Source organism: Triturus cristatus, chromosome 2_2 (genome assembly GCF_964204655.1).
Source record: "Triturus cristatus chromosome 2_2, aTriCri1.1, whole genome shotgun sequence".
Classification (NCBI taxonomy): Eukaryota; Metazoa; Chordata; class Amphibia; order Caudata; family Salamandridae; genus Triturus; species Triturus cristatus.
The window spans coordinates 838,876,486-838,897,958 of record NC_140582.1 but is presented as its reverse complement, the minus strand read 5'-3'; positions in this window follow the sequence as shown (position 1 = coordinate 838,897,958).

The following is a 21,473-nucleotide window of genomic DNA, read 5'->3' as shown; positions in this document are numbered from 1 at the left end:
CAAAGGGTGTTATTTATGTGTAATTTAAATGTTATGCCAAACTGCTTGATTGATGTTAGGAAACAAGGTTTATGCCTTCACAGGGGATTAGCTCCTATTTTAATACAGACTGTTTGTTTTTAATCACACATGCTGAACATTTGGGATATGAAGAGGATACAGAAGTGTGATAGATGATAAAGTTTTTCTTTCTGTGGTATCTGGCAGTGTTTAGATATGTGTATAGATTTTATTGTAGAGAATTTGTCACTTGATATGGATTATTAGAAAGATTTTTGCTGACGATAAGCTGTAAAAGTCGATAGCCATAATCTATATAAGTAGGATCAATATTGACGTAGAACAATGAAGAATAAACTTATAATATATTGTGTTACGTTGGATTTACATCTATATTACTGTACCTACGAATGGGAAATGTTATGTTTGGTCCTGCATTTTGTAATAAATATGTAAATAAGTATATCATGAGTAAAGATGAATACTTTCAAATTGTCCATAATGATGCTGATTGCAATGTCAATGTGCATGATTTTTGGGGATTTTGATAATTTGCTATTGTGCAATTATATTGTGTACATCTTTTGAGTGTTTTAGATTGTGAACATTTTTGTATATGTTTTTGACATCCCTGAGCAAGTCATTTGTAGGGACAAAACACGGCTGGGCTGATATGAGATACTAAGAAGACTGAAGAATAAATATTAAGTATACCTTTTTACAATCAAATGTGTTTGCGTATATTTGATGGACGGAATATAAATATAATTTTAATAAGACATCACAAGCATTTAGGATTCCAGCGATTTGATGTGTGATGAAAGGACCTAGGATTGCACTAGAGTTTGAATGCTTTCCTCTGTTGTGTGTTTATAATTATGTGTTAGTTATGAGTTTTTTAGACAGTTGAAAATCAGGGTTTAAACACCTAAGTTGACTTAGCATTGTGTTGTGTACTGTTGTGGTAGGGTATGACCATTACATTAGTTTTTTTTAATTGTTTGTGTTGATAAATTGATGTAGAGAATTCTTCAACCTCGATGGAAGCATGAATTTTAAAATACAGGATTTCTTCAATCATAACAGTGTTCATTATAAGATATATATGTGATGTTTATATCAATACAACCAAAAGAGCATTGAAATAAAGAATGAAGACGCACATAAGGACCCTTAAAAATTAAATAAAATATCCAATAGAGACAGAATTCAAAGAAGCTGGGGCTCTAAGAAACATTTGCGATTTAAATACACTAGGTGGATCATAGTAGCATTCCTTGCTTAATGTGGATGGATTATGCCTCCAAGTTTGGATGACTTATTCACAAATATATTTTTTCTAACAAAATTTAAAATAAAAAAAATTAGGAAGCTTCAAATGAGACATTATAACACTAAATGACAAGTATTGTAGTCAAATAACAACACTTTAAACAATTGAAAAGTGGAAGTCTGGTTCCCAATTGGGGCAGATTTAAATTTCACTTACTGTTAATTAATTTATTTTAATTGTTTACCAAAAAAGTAAATTGCTTTTGTAGAAGCCCTTCTTGCTCTTTTTCTTGTTTAATGCTGCTTCTAGAACAATTAGTTTACAGAGATCTTTCAAATTTCTAGCACACTTTGTTAATGTGTATGAATCACAAGCTACAAAAATGCTGCACAATACAGCATGGTTTACACTAAAGCAGTGGTTCCCAAACTGTGGTCCGCAGACCCCAGGGGGTCCATGACACATTCCCAGGGGGTACGAAGGCAGCAGTTTTAAAATCACTGCAAAGTTCCTTGTATAATCAGCAGTATTCTGGTAACAATGAAAGTGTCAAGATAACTCCAGTGATTAATATACCTGCTGGAGAGAGATGGGAGTTTTGTCAAGTGGCAGCTTTGACTCATCTAAGGTAGCACAGAGGGTTAATATGCCTCCTGAAAAGAATGGGTACCATGCATTCCAAAAAAACATTATTTCATGTACATAGCTCAGTGGGTTACTGATTTTGTCATATATATTCTGCTGTTACTCTGCAGTTCATAAGTTACAATCTTAATGAGCACAGTGAGCTGCATGCAAACTGCCCATCTTCCCATATCCTAATGCTGATAAAAAAAGGTTTGTTTGGGTAGAAGTACATTCTTATTATTAGTTAATGCTAACCTCTGTGGTATGTACTAAATCCTGAGCTTGTGCTTCCCCAGACCAAGCAGTCTTAAAAAATGCCTACCAGTGTGGATGACGTGAATCCTACACCTTGTAGTCTCCTTTTTCTCTTACGCAACATATACACTGATTTACACACGTATGATTCATTGTCTCTGTATGTGTGTGATGTAAAGTGCTCTGAAACTCTACACTGGTAAGAGAGGTGCTATAAAACAAATGAAATACATGTGACAGAGGGGCTATGGAAAGATAAGAGACACTGTTAGAGGGTGATAGTGATGGAATCATTGAAGAGCCTCAACAAAGATTCTTGTATCCTGGTGCACAGTAAGGTCATCATTTACTATGACTCATATACCTTCCTAACCACTTAATAACATAACTTACAATCAGTCTAATGTACATTGCTGTAAAATTTCATTACAATCCATTCAACCGTTTGGCTGATATGTGAAATACAAAAGTCTATGTAAAATGCATTGGAGTACAAGTGTGTTTTGGGACACCCCTTTTTTATTTGCACCCTCTTGCCCAAACACGGCCAAACTTTCAATCCTTCACCAATGTAATGTGTGCAGTAGGTCGCAAAGTTTTGCGAAGGTTCGTCAAACACGTGGAAAGTTATTAAGAGATGAAAATCCAAGGAATTCCTATCCTTGTAATCCTAACTATAACTATAGAGTAGTTACGGCCACTCTGTTATATATATGTGTGTTGATATAAGTATATATTTATATATAATATTAAGTATTAGTGAAATGTATTTAATTTACATTATATTAATATTTCATAATAAAATATTTAAGATTTACTACTTTAAACTGCATATATATATTTTTTAATGATTTTTTTGTATGTTTTTAGATGATTTTAGGGTTAATCGATATTTTATTTCTGATATTTTTGTACTTAGAATTACAAATATAGGGACACAATATTTTGGTAAACGATTTGTTTGATACAATATTAGTGTCAATCGATATTGTTCATATGTGCCAACCTTTACGAAGAGGAAAGTGGGAGATTGAAATGCAAATATACGTTTTTTTCTCTTATCTGTCTGGAACACGAAGAAAGCGCTATACCAGGTACAGAGACCGTGGCAAAAATGTTGTGCAGCAGTCTGCAGGAGTAGGTTACTGGCAGTGTGTACTTAGAGTTGCATAAGACCAGTCCCTATCGGCTGAATTCCGACAAGGAATTGGGTTTTTGTATGCAGGAATCAGGAGGCAGGAGATTAGCCTTGCAATCGGTAGGCTCCTGCCTGAATAGGGAGGGTTGGCATGTATTTTGTTTACCTCAATATTGTGTCAGTGATCTGGAACAGGACTTTCTTCTGGCTGGTAGTGGTCCAGGGATTCTTATTCAATGAACAATAAGCTTGAAACACAGTGCAGGTCATCTCTTGTCCCAATTCACCACATGCATGTGCACCACAGCAACTTGTCACTTGGAAATGGGCAGTCATTTTAGATGTAGGTCAACTGATACAATTCTGGGGGAGAGGATGCATGCACAAATCCATACATTTGTAGACAGCCACTGTTACCATCCACATGTTGATTAGCATGTGTGCTGTACCACCATAACAGAGCTGTGTAATCATGTCTTGTGCAACAACAATGCTAGGTATAAAAGGTACACGTGCAGTGACAGCAAACACATAAAATGTTCAGGTAATACACACACTATTTACCCCGTATGGGCCTCATGATATAGATGGCATACAGTGAGAGAAAATGTGCATTCATAAGTCACAGAAAAAGCGGAATACTTTTAGATCCATTGGAAGATAATGCTTGAGTTAGTTTTGTTTGTTACATGTGGTTACATACTGAAGTTGAGCACCCGCTTTTGGGGAACAACCTGGTAGAATGTCAGATAATGCAAAACAAAACGCTAAGTGTATATAATATGCAGTATAATAGCTTTTAGCTTGCACGAAAGTCATATTACATACTGTCAGGATTCTTGAGAAAATGAGGTTTTCCTTGAAAAGGAATGTCGTCTTTCAACTAAGAAACACACAATAAGGGGCTGATTACGAGTATGGCAGTCGTACCCGTGGTGGTGGTCCGTCCGTCATAACCTAGACAGTCTGACTGCCTGTATACAAGTCTGGCGGTCAGACCACCACCAGCCCACTACAACACCCCTGGCATTGCCAGGTTCCTGAATCCCACAGTGCTGGTGGTGTTCAGAGTGGGGTGGAATGGAGGCGGTGTCGAGCCCGGGACCGCCGTCCATATTCCAACTTGGTCTTTCATGAGTCTATTCATGGCGGTGAAACCGCCATGAAAAAGCTGGTGGAACAGCAAGGAAGGGGCCCCAAACAGGGCCTCCAGGCGTCGTTGCCCATTTTGTAATGTTGCTGGAGGCACATGTCGTGCCCACCTACACCTGCACTGTAGTGCGTGCACTGTGTGGCTTGCACGACATGGTGCATGCCAGCAGTGCATGCATGACAGTGCAGGTGCTGCTGGGCTGCTGCATTGGCTTCAGGTTCACTCAGTGAGCCGAAGCATGGAGACAACCAAGACCGCGGCTGGCACACTGCTGGCCCTGCGGTTCCGTTGTATTGTGGCAGTCTTAAGACCCCCGGCATTGATGTCTTGTGGTGGATGCCGCTTCGGCAGACAGACAGCTGAAGTTGTAATAAGGCCCTAAGTGGTACTGTACCGGGAAGCAACAATTGTCGTAAAGTAAATCTGTTTTTTCATATAATTGTTGTCTAATTTTAGAGCCTGTAAATTATATTAAAAACATTTCAATCAGATTTTGCGTGATGTTTTAATAGTTTCCTTACCGAAAACTATTTATTATAAATGCCTGCCAAGCAACATTATCTCACCATGACTGACAGCATTTTGCAACAGTTATTTCTTGCAGAAATGCTATTTTTAAGCAGCTGTATGAACATGAATACTATCTTCTCTTCAACTACACCAATCTCATCCAGTGTTCACTTAAATAAGATTCATGGTAATGAGCCAAAAATGCTTTCATCGTAATAGTAATTGTGATTCTAAATAGTCATTTTGTATAAATTAAAGAATATTTTTAATGTTTGCAATGCCTTTGTGATATTTTCATAATATTGTTCTACTTTGAAGAAAAACTAGATTTATATGTTACTCCTGCCCGTTATAGAACCCTATACGGTTTCTGTTTGTGGAAACTAATAATACATCATACACAATACAAATCCAACAAGACTACTTAGTAAACATCACACTGGTGTCTAGCTTGACATAGTGTTGTGCATAGCGCATCACTGTTCTACAAATCCAAGATATCTTGCACAATGCTTCTAAACATAGAAGCCATCTTTTAAGATTAAAACAGTGATACACTGTGCAATGCAATCAGCATTCACTACATAATACCAATCAGTTCTTTCCCTAAAAATCACCACTACCACAAATAACTTAAGTGCATCGTGAATATTTCAAGAGTCTTTCAAGAAAATGCTATCCGCTGCTTCATATTATCCAATCCAATAACGTTCAGCATAAAATTAATATTGTTCTCTATCTCTTGAAGAGATTTCAAACTAAGTTTTCCTTTTTCTACGTACACCTATATATATCTTTACAATACGTATTACCTCCTCATGTCTCCTCTTGTGGTAGGTCAGGGGTGAAGGAGGTTGGCCATGTTAGGGAGGGATGGCGTAGGATTGCTTGGAGGGTTATGGGGGAGCAAAAGCTTACTACTTCAGTAATGTGGCGAGGAAGACTACACTCAGAGTAAGAAAGATTCCTAGTAATTAACCGGGACAGCTGTGTCCATATTTTGGTTTTTTCAAACATACTTCCAGGAAAATAGGCAGAATCTGAGGTATCCGTGAGAACTAGTATTGAGGGCCAGGATGCAGCATCTAAGTATCTGGACTGGCTAGCAAGGACACATGGATGAAGAAGAAACTTACACCTGAATGTGTTTAAAATGGCCACTGCCATTTCCAAACAATGTGAGACTTCAATTAAATAATGGGAAATGCAGTTTGTGTTTGGACACTGATGAGTAGTGTGCCTTCCATTTATGGGAAACCTTTCGCCCAGCATCTTGTGATCACCTAAAGCCTTTGGTTTCTTTGAATGTGTGCAGCTTGAGTGAGTTTTCAGTATGATGCTTGAAGGTTCCACGAATTGCTGCAAGGTGTGCTAAGATCATGAGAATTTCTCCCTTGTCCTTACCAAAAATCATCGTCATAAACTTTATTTCAGTCATAAAAGTGCAAAGGCATACAGTACATGAATCCGATAATAAATACATGGCAGAAGTTCATTAAATACAACACAAAAATGTCCAATTGACGGGCCAATTATAAGACGATTAAAACAACAGTTGAGAGGATAAAAGATGTGGGATCAAAAGCTTACGTCCCAGTTAAATTGAACAGAGTGACCCACCATATAATCACAATGTTAAAAATTGATCAGTGTATAGGGATGAGAAACATAAAATTATTATCTAAAACATAGGCTAAAAGATTTGATAAAAGATTAGGAAGTGCACGTTATCACGTCTTTGATGCGGACCTTCTAGTGATCCACATTTTACCAAGAAACTTGGCAACTGTGCAAGCAACTAAAGGTCTGGAATCAGATTTCAGAATGTGCAGCGCTTCTTGGTGGCATCGAGTTCCAAGCAACCTGCAAACAGGGGCTAGCCATTTAATTCTCAGGGAGTTATACACAGGGCAGACAAAGAAAATGTAGCTAATTGACTCAACAGTAATATGTCAACTTGGACAGTAATGCATTGCAGAGGAGGGCCGACGCCAAGCTGCTGTAAAGGAGTTTACAGGAAGGGAGCCAAATCTAAATTGGATATAAAGCTTCCTATGCTGTGGGATCATAATAACCTCCAAGTATTGTTCATAAGCGCGTAGCAATTTGAATTCCATAAATTGTAATGTAAGACGGCCCCCAGATAAATGAGTAACAATCACTAACTGTGACTCGTGTTAAATTGTGAAAGAGACTTTTTACACACAATATGATAAAGCATTTATTAATGCTAAAATGCCATGCTACCTAGTACTAGTTAAAAAACCTTGATATAAGATAGTGACTAAAGACACAGATATATATCGTACATTATGAGCCCAGAATCTCTACTTCCAGGTACAGTTCCATGTAGAGAAACAGAACAGGCCATCAACAAGTTATTTTCTGGTTTTCCCAAGCTACCAATTGAAAGTAATTCATCATCCAATAGTGTTGGGATTCAACTTTTCCTAAAAGTAAGGGAATCATTTAGACCCTTGTAGGTGGCTCATCAAAATGCCAGGACCAGAAAGGCTGGGCTTCACTCTATATTTAGAGGAAGCCTAACTGGCAATGATCTCTGCAATCAAAGTGCATCTGCTGGCCAAGCGTGTGCACTTGTATTTCTCCTGAAAGCTGAATAAGCACCATTATTTTTTTTATGCACTTGACATTCATTTTTTACTTTTCTGAAACAAACACCTGGTGGAGAAGGGGGCGCTAATAAATATATGGTTTATGGTTCAGAAAGCGTAGATCAGCATACCTGAAAAACAAAACCCTTGCTCTTACTGGGCCAAAAGTCCTGGTCTTTTGGCGCAGGTAAGAATTAATCAGAAGCTTCAATATCAATCTGATTATACACAACAAATAAATTATCAACTTTAAGAGCAAATGATGAGATTATTCAAATCTTTTAGTAAGTTCATCTTTATTAGGCATCAGTTATTTATTCAATAGAATACAGAACATATATCATAAAGCGTGTTCCATATCAGTAATTCCCTAATCTAAATATCAAGGCGAGACAAATATCTTGAACCCATAAAGAGTTCAAAATCGAGAGGTGTAAGCATAAAGCTTCAGAAATTCAAATAGCGCTTCTCATGAAGTCTCAGAGGTATAGCATAGATTCAGGCAAAGGGGGAATAAATGGGTCTCATTAACTATCTCAATAAAGAGCTTAGAAAAGTCTGTGCAAAGTGCAGAACTTCAGAATGCAAAGCATTTGGGTAGCTATGTGGCTGCAGGAAAGAAGCCTCGAGAAAGTTGCCCCAACCTAGCCTAGAAACACGGGGGCATATCAACAAGGGCTTTATCTCTGCTTTTTTGGCTTTAAAAGCCAAAAAAGCAGAGATAAAACTAGCACCCTATCAACAACAGGGTGCTAACATGCAAATTTGCATGTTAGCACCCATTTACTCTACGCTTCCCCTTGCATCTCTAATGAGATGGAAAGGGGGCGTTCCAGAGTAAAATAATAGGAGAAATGTCGCTAAGCGACATTTCTCCTATTATCAAGAATATCGCTAACCCTGTTAGAGACAAAAAAAGCAGCGCTAACCGTGGTTAACGCTGCTTTTTTACGTCTGGTATTTTTCTGACTTAGCCATGATATCCTATGGAAGGAGGATATCATGGCTAAGTTTGTCTGTCCCTATCAACAAGCTAACGTGAGATTATCGCTGGTCTTCCAGCGATAATCTCACGTTAGCCACTTAGCGTGAGGATTTTTATCTCTATTGAGATAAGCGTTGCTAATAGCACGCTATCTCAACGATAAAAATCAATGCCTGCCGGCGATAATTATCCTAGCGCTAAGTGCGCTTAGCGATAATTATCGCCGGTTGTTGTTGATATGCCCCACGCTCTTTTATAACATTTCGATACCTATAACTTAATACATTTGTTTTGATGTTTGAGTTCCTTCAGCCAATAAGGTTGCGATGTTTTCATGGAAACGGAAATCTTCTATCGTCTACGTCGTCTTTAAACAAAGGTGAACAGATTATTAAATTCCTAATGTTGCTTTACTGTTAACATTGTAAAAATCGTGGTTGGTTCCCACCAGATTCTTCTACATAAAACAAAATAGTTACACGGGTAGGTCTGTGATTTCATAAATGAAATCATATCTTTGTCATATATTCTAGCTTACAAATTTTGGTTATGAAGAAACTTATAAGTATATTTTTAACTACATTATTCAGTGCACTATTGTATTCTATGTGAGATATCTTCCATGAGAAGGTCGAAAACTATCCTTCACCGTAGGATCACATTAGTTTAACAGATTTTATCATTGAACTCTTCACGTCTTCACATTACTAGAAATGTTGACCTAAGATCAGTAAAACGAAAACTGCAGTCAGAAGCATTTCTAACATAACGCGTCTTCCTATGGGAGTCTAGTGCTCCCATTGTCTATTATAAAAATGTGGCTCCTTGTTTTAGGCCCACACAATAATTGTACACGTTAATTAAATTACTTTGTCATTATTAAAACACTTTAATACCCCCGAAGTAGGGATTTATTTATTAAAAGCAAAAAGCCAATGATCTTGGTGTGAAGTGAATGTTTCCCCTGTGTGTGGAGGTATTGATTGTGTTCCTTTGCTGCCAAGGGAAGATGAGGAGAAAATCCCACAACGGCTTCAGGGGAGGAGGGTTGGTCCAGAGAACATGCCATCCAGGTAAAAAGTGCAACACAGCACTATGATATGGGTTACAGAAGCTAGAGAAATGTATGAGGAAGCTACGTGAAAAGAATAAACTAATCTATGGTTGGTAGTGTCATGAAAAGATGCCCCAAAGTACTTAGAAAACTTTTAACATTCTGCTGGGATGGGAAATAAACTAAATTCAGGATTAACACAGGAAATAGAATTTTGGTTTTCTGGCCATATGCAAGACGTCCTAGCTGAATTTAAAATATGACAAACTGATTAATATAGAGCTATACTGGCAGTTTAATGAAAGTGGCTGCTATAAAGTGCAACACGCAGGTACTGGCACCAGTATAGTGGGTGTAGAAAAACCATGTAGGGCCAAGGGGTGTCACATAGCACCCGGAGAAAAAAGCGACAAGTTTTCAGACCACTCCTAGGAGTCTATACAATTCAGGTTGGATATGAAATCAAGAAAAACTTATTTTAACTTAAAAACGGCTCTTTGCGACAGGAATGAGAGGAGAATGACAAAAAATGGAGAAGGCAATGGTATGGTATCAAAAGGCTGGGGGAACAACTTACCTGTTCCAATTCATGTCAAACAATTTATATCCCCATGCAAGGATCCTAAAGAGGTGATATAAAAAAATATTTGATGCCGGTCATGAAATGAATGGTCAAGCAGCACTACAGACAAAGATGTTTAACTCAGCTACACACCCGGCCAGTAAGTCTTTACAATCTGTGATGCCATTAATTCTGAAGTGTAATGTCCTAAATTAAAAATAAGCTTTTAAATAGCATTTTCACAGTGTGATTGATATATTCTTACAAAAATTTCTACACACACCTAGATACCCAGTGCATATACCTAGTAATGCTACTTGACTCATTCTTCCTATTTACCCCTCTCCTGATGACCATTTGCATGTATGGCTCCAAGTGTTTCAATCAATCAATCAATCAATCAATCAATAAGCTCTATTCAATTGTTACACAGCAATCATAAAGGACCTTGCAAAATACAGCACAGTACATGTTAAAAAGAGAAAAATTTAAAAGAAGAGATATACCATTTTTATGTTAAGAATTCATTAAATTAAGTAGACAGACGGCATTTTAAAAACAAAATTCCCAATGGCAAAGCACACCAATGGACTAGGCAGAATATGTAAGAAATAAAATGCAGGTTTATGCTGATACAAACTGTAAGATTTTAAGATTGACCTTAGACTGATGTTGACAGCAGATCATAAAATCAGTTTTGGAAATATTGATCACGAGGTCCAAACTATCCATCAAACTAAAAAAACTGTCAATAAGGTCTGTGACCATTCGGCGTATGTCCAATTGGCACTTCATTATCTGTGCAAAGAAGGGCAGGGACAAACATAGAATCCACCTTAGAATGGTCCTTGCCAAGAAATAAAATAGGGGTGAGGACACAGCCTTGACATAGCCTTCTACCTAGTTTAAAGGTTGCAGTACACTCCCCCTCGGAGCTCTATCTCACCTAGACAGTTATGCCGTTGTGTAGGGTACACAAAAAATTCACAAGGAGATCAAGTCAAAATAACCCATAGCTTTGATCAGTTAAGCCCATCAAAGGCACTACTAAAGTCCATGGAATAGGTCCTATTTTAGCTACAGTGTATTTCCCAATGATTAAGTGTAAGTTCAAACGCTGCCCTTCTCTAAACCCATATTGCATTATTTTTATCACTTTGTTCTCTTTCGCCCAGTTCTCTATTCTGTGAAGGATAATATGTCCTGTGATCTGAACCTCTGGATCCAACATGGAAATTGGCCTTTAGCAACTGGGGTCTTGTCTATTGACTTTCTTATAAATTGGAACAAAGGAAGTTGACTTCCATGAGGTTGGAATGCTAGTTTTAACAGCGACATTCAGAACCTTAGTTATAACAGGACCCCAAAAGTCAACATTGAATTTATACATATTCATAGGGACCCATCCGGTCCAGGAGCCTTATTGAATGGGCTAAAATTAATAGCACCTACTTCATCATTCAAGGCAAAATTAATATTTAATGGAAAGGACTAATACACCTCCCTCCCATCCTCAGCACCAGCCTTATCATAAAAATAAATATTGGTGAAATGCTCCACCCAGCTAACAGCGCTAATGTTAACAATCCTATTAAGATGTCAGGATATGAGCAGGGTGGCGCCTGCTTAGACTTTGACTCCATGGGACTGCAACTAACAGAAGTCAGAGCGGAAGGAAGAGGGGGAGTGTGTATTTCGCTACCCACGCACACCGGCCGGTGTGCGTAATTCTTTTACTGTGCCGATGCCTGCACAATGGATTCCCCACAGGAAATTTCTGGTCACGGCTCGTTGCGTTTTGTTTCCATTTTCCTGGATAGGAGAATCAGTGATTTCAAATCAGGCGGAGAACTGCTTGTTCTCGCCCTCGCTCCACGGATCCTTGCAACTACAGGGCTGGTCAGTGGGAGTACCGTGACGTTCAGGGTATTCATCTTGAATCCCCTGTAAACAGGCTCTAGATTTTGGTTTCCTCCTCGTTCAGTACTGCCTTCCATGGGGATATCACCGATCTGTGATAGAGGTTTCCTCACCCCTGGTGCTTTTCTCTGTACTGCCATTTCCTTTGCTGGACTCAGCGGAACCTTTCCCTCGCTTGATCGCCCTAATACTCTGCATATATTATCTGAGTTGGGGATGTCAAGAGGTGGAGCTCTTATTGCATCGTCCGGATTCTGAGGAGTGCTTCCTGGGGTACCAGGAACCCTGACATAAGATTAGCTTCACAATCTTCCAGAAGGCAACTCAAACTGTACAGACCTGGGTCAGATTATCCTAAGTTTCATATTTAATTTTAGCCTTCCTTTTCCTGATGGCCATTAATAAATCCAAGGAAGCAGCTGTTCACAGGAAGACTTTATTATTTCCAACCACCGACAGGACTTGCCAACAGGTCCGCACTCCAGTGTCTCCTGAGTCAGAATGCCAGTCTGTCATAGAACCATCAGACTCACATTCTGTCACCAGGACAACCACTGACATAGCACAGAACACAGAAATACAAGCAGATTACAACACATCCCCTTTACCAACAAACAAAAAGAAACAAACCTCCAGAAAACAAAATGAATGAACTAGGAAAGAAAAGCAATATACCAAGCATTTACACAAACAACTAAAATTCAAGAAACACAAGAAAAATAGCACTAATACAAAACATAATCTCTAAACTTTGAAGGCAAGTGCCCTCGTCTATGCAACCTCCCAAAACCCTCATTTCCCCCTACAGTAACAGGACCATGAGCACTGGCTGCACCCGGAACTGGGGCATCAGACTTAATCAATCTAGACATACTCCAAGTGCAACCATTGTCCAAGGTCACCACATTTTTTTTAATTGCAATAATTACAAAAGGACCAGATAGATTAGACACCCCTTTGTAACAACGTTTCACACCCTTCACCCAAACTTTATCCCCAACATTCCACACCCTTTCCTTCACAGACTTCTTGTCATCATAACGCTCCTTGTATCGTGCCTGATACTCAGAAAGCCTAGTTTTCCTCTCCTCCTCACACACACCCTTACTCACCCATTTAGGCAGCCAACCCGGATTCAACTTAGAAACTGCTAACCTCCCCCTTAAAGCTTCAAAAGGAGATTTCCGAGAAATCGCATTGGGAACAGTACGATGAGCCCACCAGGTTTCCCTCAACACATCATTCAAAGAGACCTTGGAATCAAGCGCCCTCTGAACACAACTCTTGACAACCCTGTTCATCCTCTCCGTGAGACCATTAGCCTGTGGAAAATATAATGCAGTCTTCTGATGAACTATCCCTAGCCCATCAAGAAAAATTTGCATCTCTTGGGAGACGAACTGCACACCATTGTCAGTAACCAGAAACTTGGGCACCCCTTCAGAAATAAAAACATCCTTAAGAAACTCAATTATAGACTTGGAATTGACCGTGGCCATGCACTTGGTAATAACCCATTTTGATGTATAATCTACCAAAAGCACAACAAACCTCTCGTGAGACGGCATTAATTCCAACGGACCCATGATGTCCAACCCCAACTTAGTCCACACTGCATCTGGTACATCCACAGGTGAAAGGGGAACCTGATTGGCCACATGAGACTTGTCATTAATAGCACACAAATGACAATCTTTAACAACAGCTTCCACTACTCGATCCATCCCTGGCCACCAGTACCTTTCCCTAACACGTGCTTTTGTGAGACTTCTCCCAAGATGTCCCTCATGGGCCAAATTAACCACCTTATCCCTGAGGACACCAGGCGGAACCAATCTATCCCCCCTCATCAATTTGCCTCCACAAAAAGATAATTCATCCCTTACACTCCAAAATGGTTCCACAACAGGATTAAGATCTTTGTAACTTGGCCAGCCCTTAGCTACAAACTCTTTCAAGGAAACAAAAACCTCGTCTTCATCAGCACCAGCCAACCACTCTTTCTCTGAGAGCGGATCTTCCATCACCCAATTCACATACTCAGACACATCACCAATATCTTCACCACACACTGGCAACCTTGACAAACAATCAGCTGATTTGTTACTCAAACCAGAAATGTAGTGCACACGAAAATTAAACTCCTGCAACCCCTCACTCCATCTCTTAAGCCTAGGAGTCAAATGGTCACTGTGATGACACGAGAAAATTTGAACCAGAGGGCGATGATCAGATTTTACATCAAAAGGAATCCCCCATAAATAAAACTTAAAATGATGTATGGCCCAAAACACACTCAATGCCTCCCTCTCAATACAGGAATAGTTAACCTCTGCATCTCTGAGAGCCCTGGAGGCAAAAGCCACAACCTTCTCTACGCCATCCTCCACCTGCGAAAGCACTGCCCCCAGACCCTTGAGACTCGCATCTGTTGTAAGGATGGTTCTTAATTTTGCATCAAAATGACCCAAAGTGGGCATTTTTCCAATTTCTGATTTAACTGACTCAAAAGCTCTCTCACACTCAGGTGTCCAGACAAAATGCACCCCTTTCTTCAGTAAAACCCTAATTGGTTCAACCACACTGGCAAACCCCCTCACAAATTTGGAGTAAAACTCCGCCATGCCCAGAAAAGACCTAACCTGCTCCTTGTCCTGCGGGGCAGGGGCCAACACAATACTCTCTGCCAACTTGAGTTTGGGTTGTATACCCTCTCCAGAAATAACGTGTCCCAGATATGTCACAGATTTCAACCCTATACGACACTTGTCTCTTTTAAGAGTGAGCCCTCTTTCCCTCAACTTGCATAACACAGATCTCAAAACCCTTTCATGCTCACTCTCACACTTCCCATAAGCTAAGATATCGTCTTGAAAGAACAAGACATTAGGAAGATCTCCCAGTACCATCTTCATAATTCTTTGGAAACACGCTGCGGCTGAAGCCAGCCCAAAAGGCATCCTCAAAAACTGGTAAGCTCCCAAAGGAGTGACAAAAGATGTTAGATGTCTAGAACTTTTGTGAAGTTTAACCTGATGATACGCGGAGGACAAGTCCAACACGCTAAAAACTTTGGCCCCCTTTAGCAAACTGATGCATTCAGAAATGTTAGGAAGAGGTTGTCGATCAACCCAAATCCACTCATTTAATCCGCGCAAGTCCACACACATCCTCACCGCTGCTCCCCCATCCTTGGGTGCCAAAACCACTGGGGCCAACCACTCTGACGCCTCAATCTCCTCAATCACCTTCAGATCCAGCAATCTTTTGAGTTCCATCTTCAGTGGTTCCATCATTAAATTTGGTACCCTACGTACCTTATGTACACAAGGCTTAGCTGAGCTCTTCAAAATAATCCGATGCTCAAAACCATTCAAACAACCAAGATTATCCGAAAACACTTCCGGGAAATCTTTGACATATTTTTCATCACCAACCACATCATCAACCTTCGAAATTCTCCCACTCAACCTCTCACACAATTCATCCATCAACATTACTTGATCTCTCGGGTCACTGGCATTGGGATTTAAAATTATACCCAAGTCACGTTGATGCCTCCACCCCAGCAGATTGTCACCCCTCACAGCAACGTAAACTTTCCCAGTTATCACCCTCTGTTTAAATCCAATCTTGGCAGTTACATATCCAACAATGTCCACACGGGAACCACCATAACTAAAAGGAGCAATATCCGGAGGTTGTAACATCATGCTATCCAACCCAACCACCTCATCCCAAATCTTGTTCCCAATCAGGGTGAAAGGCGAGCCAGAATCAGCCATGACCGTGAAGTTGTTGCCATCAACAGAAATGTCACAAAAAGGCATGGTGACCCTACCCGAGTCCACCTTGTCACCTACTTCAGAAATGTTGGATATAACTAACGTACGAATCATATCAGAAGGATTTTCTACATTATGACTCTTCTTGGATGATTTACAAACCCGGGCATAATGCCCCTTGATACCACAGTTTAAACATATTGAGTCTCTGGCATAACAGTTAGGAAAACTGGAGGAATGTGAAAAACTTCCACATCTGTAACAGCGCATCCTCCTACTGTCATTGCTATTCTTCTCCCTATCAAAAACACGCTGTTGTCGAGGGTCACGCTCATTTTTTTGTTGAATGTCTTTGTCTTTACCGCCAGCAACATGTGACTGCGTGATCTTCAAAGTGTTCTTATTCCTCGTACCCAAAGATACTTTAGCAATCCCCTCAGGAAAATCAGTCTCATCGTCACACTCTGCCATGGAGTGGACACTACCTTGACCTCTCTTCATACTGTCATTATGAGCTAGATTACCATCCTCTTTGTCTTTCCTAATTTCTTTCACCCAGGAAGAAGTGTTTTCAACACCTTCTACTATTGCGATTGCCTCAGTCAGAGAGGGATTTTTAGACAGTAACTTCCCTTGTACCCTTGAACTATTTGTGCACCGCACAAGTTGATCCCTTACTAAGGAGTCTGATAATTCGCCAAAGTCACAGGTGCGTGCTAAAGTTTTTAAAGAAGCAATATAAGTTCCAACTCTTTCTGTAGGACCCTGAATCCTTGTGAAAAATCTATGGCGTTCTAAAACCACATTTATACGTGGACCAAAATATGTCTCTAACATTGTCATAGACATTTCATAGACATCTGATGGCTCTCCATCACCACTACCAATAGTCAGAGGATCCATGCTGTCGTAGGTGTTCCTGCCTTCAACACCTAAATTGTGTAATAATATGGCTTGTTTCCGTACAGCAGAGAATTTTTCTCCCCCAATTGCTACCAAATAGGAATCAAATAGGTTCCGCCACCTCTTCCAGGGAAGAAGGGGTTCACCCTTTTCAGATAAAAATGCTGGGGGTTGGGACATGCTGGTGGAAGTGGCCATATTTCAAACAATGTCCAACTAATTTAGATAATCAGAAAAACGACAAAAATCCAGATAACTGTCTCACCTCAAAGTTTCCTCGCAACTACAATGCTAGAATGCGAAGCGATTGAAAAAAAAACGATTGCGAAGAATATCCCAATCCAAAATGGCCGTCACGCACACTGACGTGAGGTGTGGAAACAGCCCAATCTAAAATGGCCGCTACGTTTGATGACGCTGTCCCAATCCAAAATGGCCGTCACGCTCACTGACGTGAAGTGTGGAAACAGCCCAATCTAAAATGGCCTCCACGCTTGATGACGCTTCACGCTTCACGCTTCACCCTTCGTAACGTGAGCGTCGATGTCACCACGTTGGAACTCCAGCCTGAGTTACAGAACGAAGGACGAGACGCGAGCGAAGAGGGTTGCCATGGAGACAGCAGCGCGCAGAAATGGCCTCGTGAGACGTTTGAAAGTAAGTAATGTTGAACGTTGGCAGTAACGTTTCCCAATACTTTTGGAGAGTCAAGAAAAATCCATTTACGATCCAAGTCTCTATGCAAATTGTATCTCAGTAGAGTAGATCGGCAAGTCCATCCAGTAGCCAATGAATATTCGAGGCAAATCCGTTAAATCCAATCCGTTTAAGCCAAGGTTAGACCAAAACCAATCAATCCAGCGTAGGTTCGCAGGGGAATCGGTGGTTGCAGCTTGTCCCCAATCAAGCAACTCGTCGCCAGTAATAAATCCAAGGAAGCAGCTGTTCACAGGAAGACTTTATTATTTCCAACCACCGACAGGACTTGCCAACAGGTCCGCACTCCAGTGTCTCCTGAGTCAGAATGCCAGTCTGTCATAGAACCATCAGACTCACATTCTGTCACCAGGACAACCACTGACATAGCACAGAACACAGAAATACAAGCAGATTACAACAGCCATCCCATGGGCTGCTCTAGCAGTCATAATGCTGGCCTGGTGGTATAGGGGCCTATTTTAGGACATGGTGTAACTTGTTATTAGGTGTTCTACACATTTTGATAAACCATCCTGGTAGAGGATTTTTCTTAGTAGAGACTGGGCTTAAGAGAGATGACTTAATGGATTAATTTAGTTTGGAGGTGGTCTCCATAACAAGCAAGGGCGATTGATTAAATGCTAACAAACAATCATTAATGAAGTCAAAATTCATATTAATAATAAAGACTAGCAAAGTTGAAAACGTATCACCTTCCTATCTTACTCGTAACCGTTTATCCATACTTACCAAGCCCTTAAATCCCTTCTCAGCGTGCAAATCTGCACCTAGTAGGACAAAAAATGAAATCTCATTTGGGGTATAATCACTGGTAAAATAAAAATGTAACCTATGATTGTGCCATGTCCTTAGCTTACAAAGGTAGCGTTATAGTTCATCTCATCCCCGAGGGTTTCTGCCATATTCACAGGGTCTAACCTGTATAACTTAGTTCTACTGCTATTGATTGTAGATAGTTTTGTTGCCCTATCCTATGTTTGGAAGAGGTTACAACAGACATCATTGGATCCAATTTTGGCATTGAAATCTCCTCCCAGAATAACAATGAATTCATTAAGATGATCTTAACTTAGAAATTGTTAAAACATGACATAGGCTATCACTATCTTTCTCCTTATAATGCACATTAATAAAAATTGAGGTTATGAGGTAAGACCAACCATAAAACTTGAATTTCCGAATGAGAACACACAATGAACACAACCTTAAATATCCCTGAATCCTTACACAGAAACATCTTAATAGTATACATTTAAACAGTCTAAAGAAAACTATAAAATTGTTGGAAACAATGCATATACTATTCTCACTCCAATCTGTGCAACAGTAGGAAAAGCGTTGGAGTCAGGAGAGGTACAATTTACTTTTACCGCTCCAGTCTGTGCAACAGTAGGGAAAGTGTTGGACCCAGGAGGGGTACAAATTACTATTCCTATACCACTCGCTGCAATAATAGGGAAAGTGTTGGATTGTGGAGGGGTAAAATGTACTATTCCCACTCCAGTCAGTGCAACAGTAGGTAAAGTGTTAGACTCAAGAGGGGTACAAATTACTATCCCCACTCCAGTCTGTGCAACAGTAGGGAAAGCGTTGGACTCAGGAGGGGTAACATTTTCTATTCCCACTCCAGTCTGTGCAACACTAGGGAAAATGTTGGACCCAGGAGGGGTACAAATTACTATTCCCATGCCACTCAGTGTAACAGTAGGGAAAGTGTTGGATTGCAGAGGGCTAAAATGTACTATTCCCACTTCAATCGGTGCAACAGTAGAGAAAGCATTGCACTCAGGAGGGGTACAATTTACTATTCCCACTCCAGTCAGTGCAACAGTAGGGAAAGTATTGGATTGGAGAGAGGTAACATTTACTGTTACCACTCCAGTCTGTACAACAGTAGGGAAAGAGTTAGACTCAGAAGGGGTAGAATTTACTATTTTCACTCCAGTCTGTGCAGCAGTAGGGAAAACGTTGGACTGCGGAGGGGTAAAATGTACTATTCTCACTCCAGCCTGTGCAACAGTACAGAGAGAGTAGGTCACTTCAAACAAATAAAATATTTTAACAACTATATTAAAAAATATCAATAAAAATAAATATACTATATTCTCACAATCATAACAACCAAAAAATATAATGGTATTTACAAAAGCATAACACAATTAGCACGTAACTTAATGAACACACTTTTTAATGAGAGAATAACTATTTTTACATTTATTATTACGTAAACAACTTCCTACCATATACCTCTAAAAGTTCAACAACACACACATAAAATATATTTTAAAAATTATAATTTCACATTTTACATAAAAAATTATCAACTAAACAATTATTAGTAATTAATAAAATAATTATATTTCATTAGCTCTCCACCCTTTATCCTTACAAACTCAACAGCCCACACCTAATATATATTAAAAAAACATATATTAAATCCATAATTAACATAATTAATTATCAATTCAACAATTAATAATCAACTAATACTACATTAATTTTATCTAATTAACTTCCCACCTTTTATCGCTACACACCCAACAACTAGCACCTTCTATAATTTAAAAATATCTTAATTACCCAAGTTACATAAATAATGATCAATTAAATATTGATTACTAATTAACATGAATTATTAAATATTGTAATTAATTTCCTTCACAGCCTTTACCCTTACAAAAGCAGAACTGACACCAAAATATAAATACAAAATGTAATTAATTACACAATTAACATAATTAACAATTAAATAAATAAATATAATTACAAATGTATTATTAATTAATTATAATTGAATTACTTCTATACCCCTACAAACCCCACAACTCTCACCTTAAGCTTAACTTAATTTTAAAAAATGCACAATTAACATATTTAATTATCAATTACATAATTAATATTAATTAATATTAATTAAAAAATAGTTAATAACTTATTATAATTCATTTACTTCCCACCCTGTACCACTATAAACCCCACAACCTGCTACGGCTCTTAACAATGACAATAAACAACAAAATTTAATTTAATAGCAACAAAAAATTTACAAATGCTTTTAAAAAATTTAACAAAAATTATACAAATAATTGATAACATATACAATTAAAATATATACAAAAATACATAAAATAATAAAAAAATTATATTAACAACAATATTTTTGTAAACGATATTACCAACATAGATATTTTTAACATCGATAGTACTTACCTTAAAATTGATATTCTTGTCAACAATATTTTTGCACATATTTGTGCATCACGATATTCCCAAGTTGATTTTCTGCATCTCAATATTTTTGGGGTATATTTTGTCCGAATACCAACCACACATACTCCCCTCGTTTGCTTAGCACTAGGGCCAATCTAGTTCATCCATAGAACGAAGAGTAGATTTCTGAAATTGCTGAGATACAAATGTGTGGTCTATGTTAGTCACTGGCATGCCTTGTTTTTTAGTTGAGCAGTAGATTCCGCAGTGATTATTGCTACAGTGACAGTATTAGACAAAACATTCTCGTATGGGCAGCATTCCAGTGAAGAATACATTGATGACAACAGGGACTTGTATTGGACTGCAGCTCAAATCAAGCCTGCTCATTTATTCATCTGAATTACCCATTCTGGCTACTGGCTGGAGCACCTGGACCACTTGATAACCTGAGTGTTAGAACATGTAAACTGAAATGTTAGGTACAGTGGTAGACTCTACAGTAGTGGTTACATTTCCTTGCGCTGGGGGCAGCGAGCTTTCGACATCAGGTTGGACAATAGTCATACCTGACACAGGGGACCTTGAAAGAGCATCAACGGAACCATGTTTGCTAATAATTTCTTTGATTGCTGTTTCCAGCCCATATACTCTCTCCATCAGGGGAGCTAAGCGTGATTCCACAGGTTCCTTAAATTTTCCCACCATCACCTCCCACATATCTGTAAGGGGTCACCCAGCGAGCACTGAATCAAGACATTGA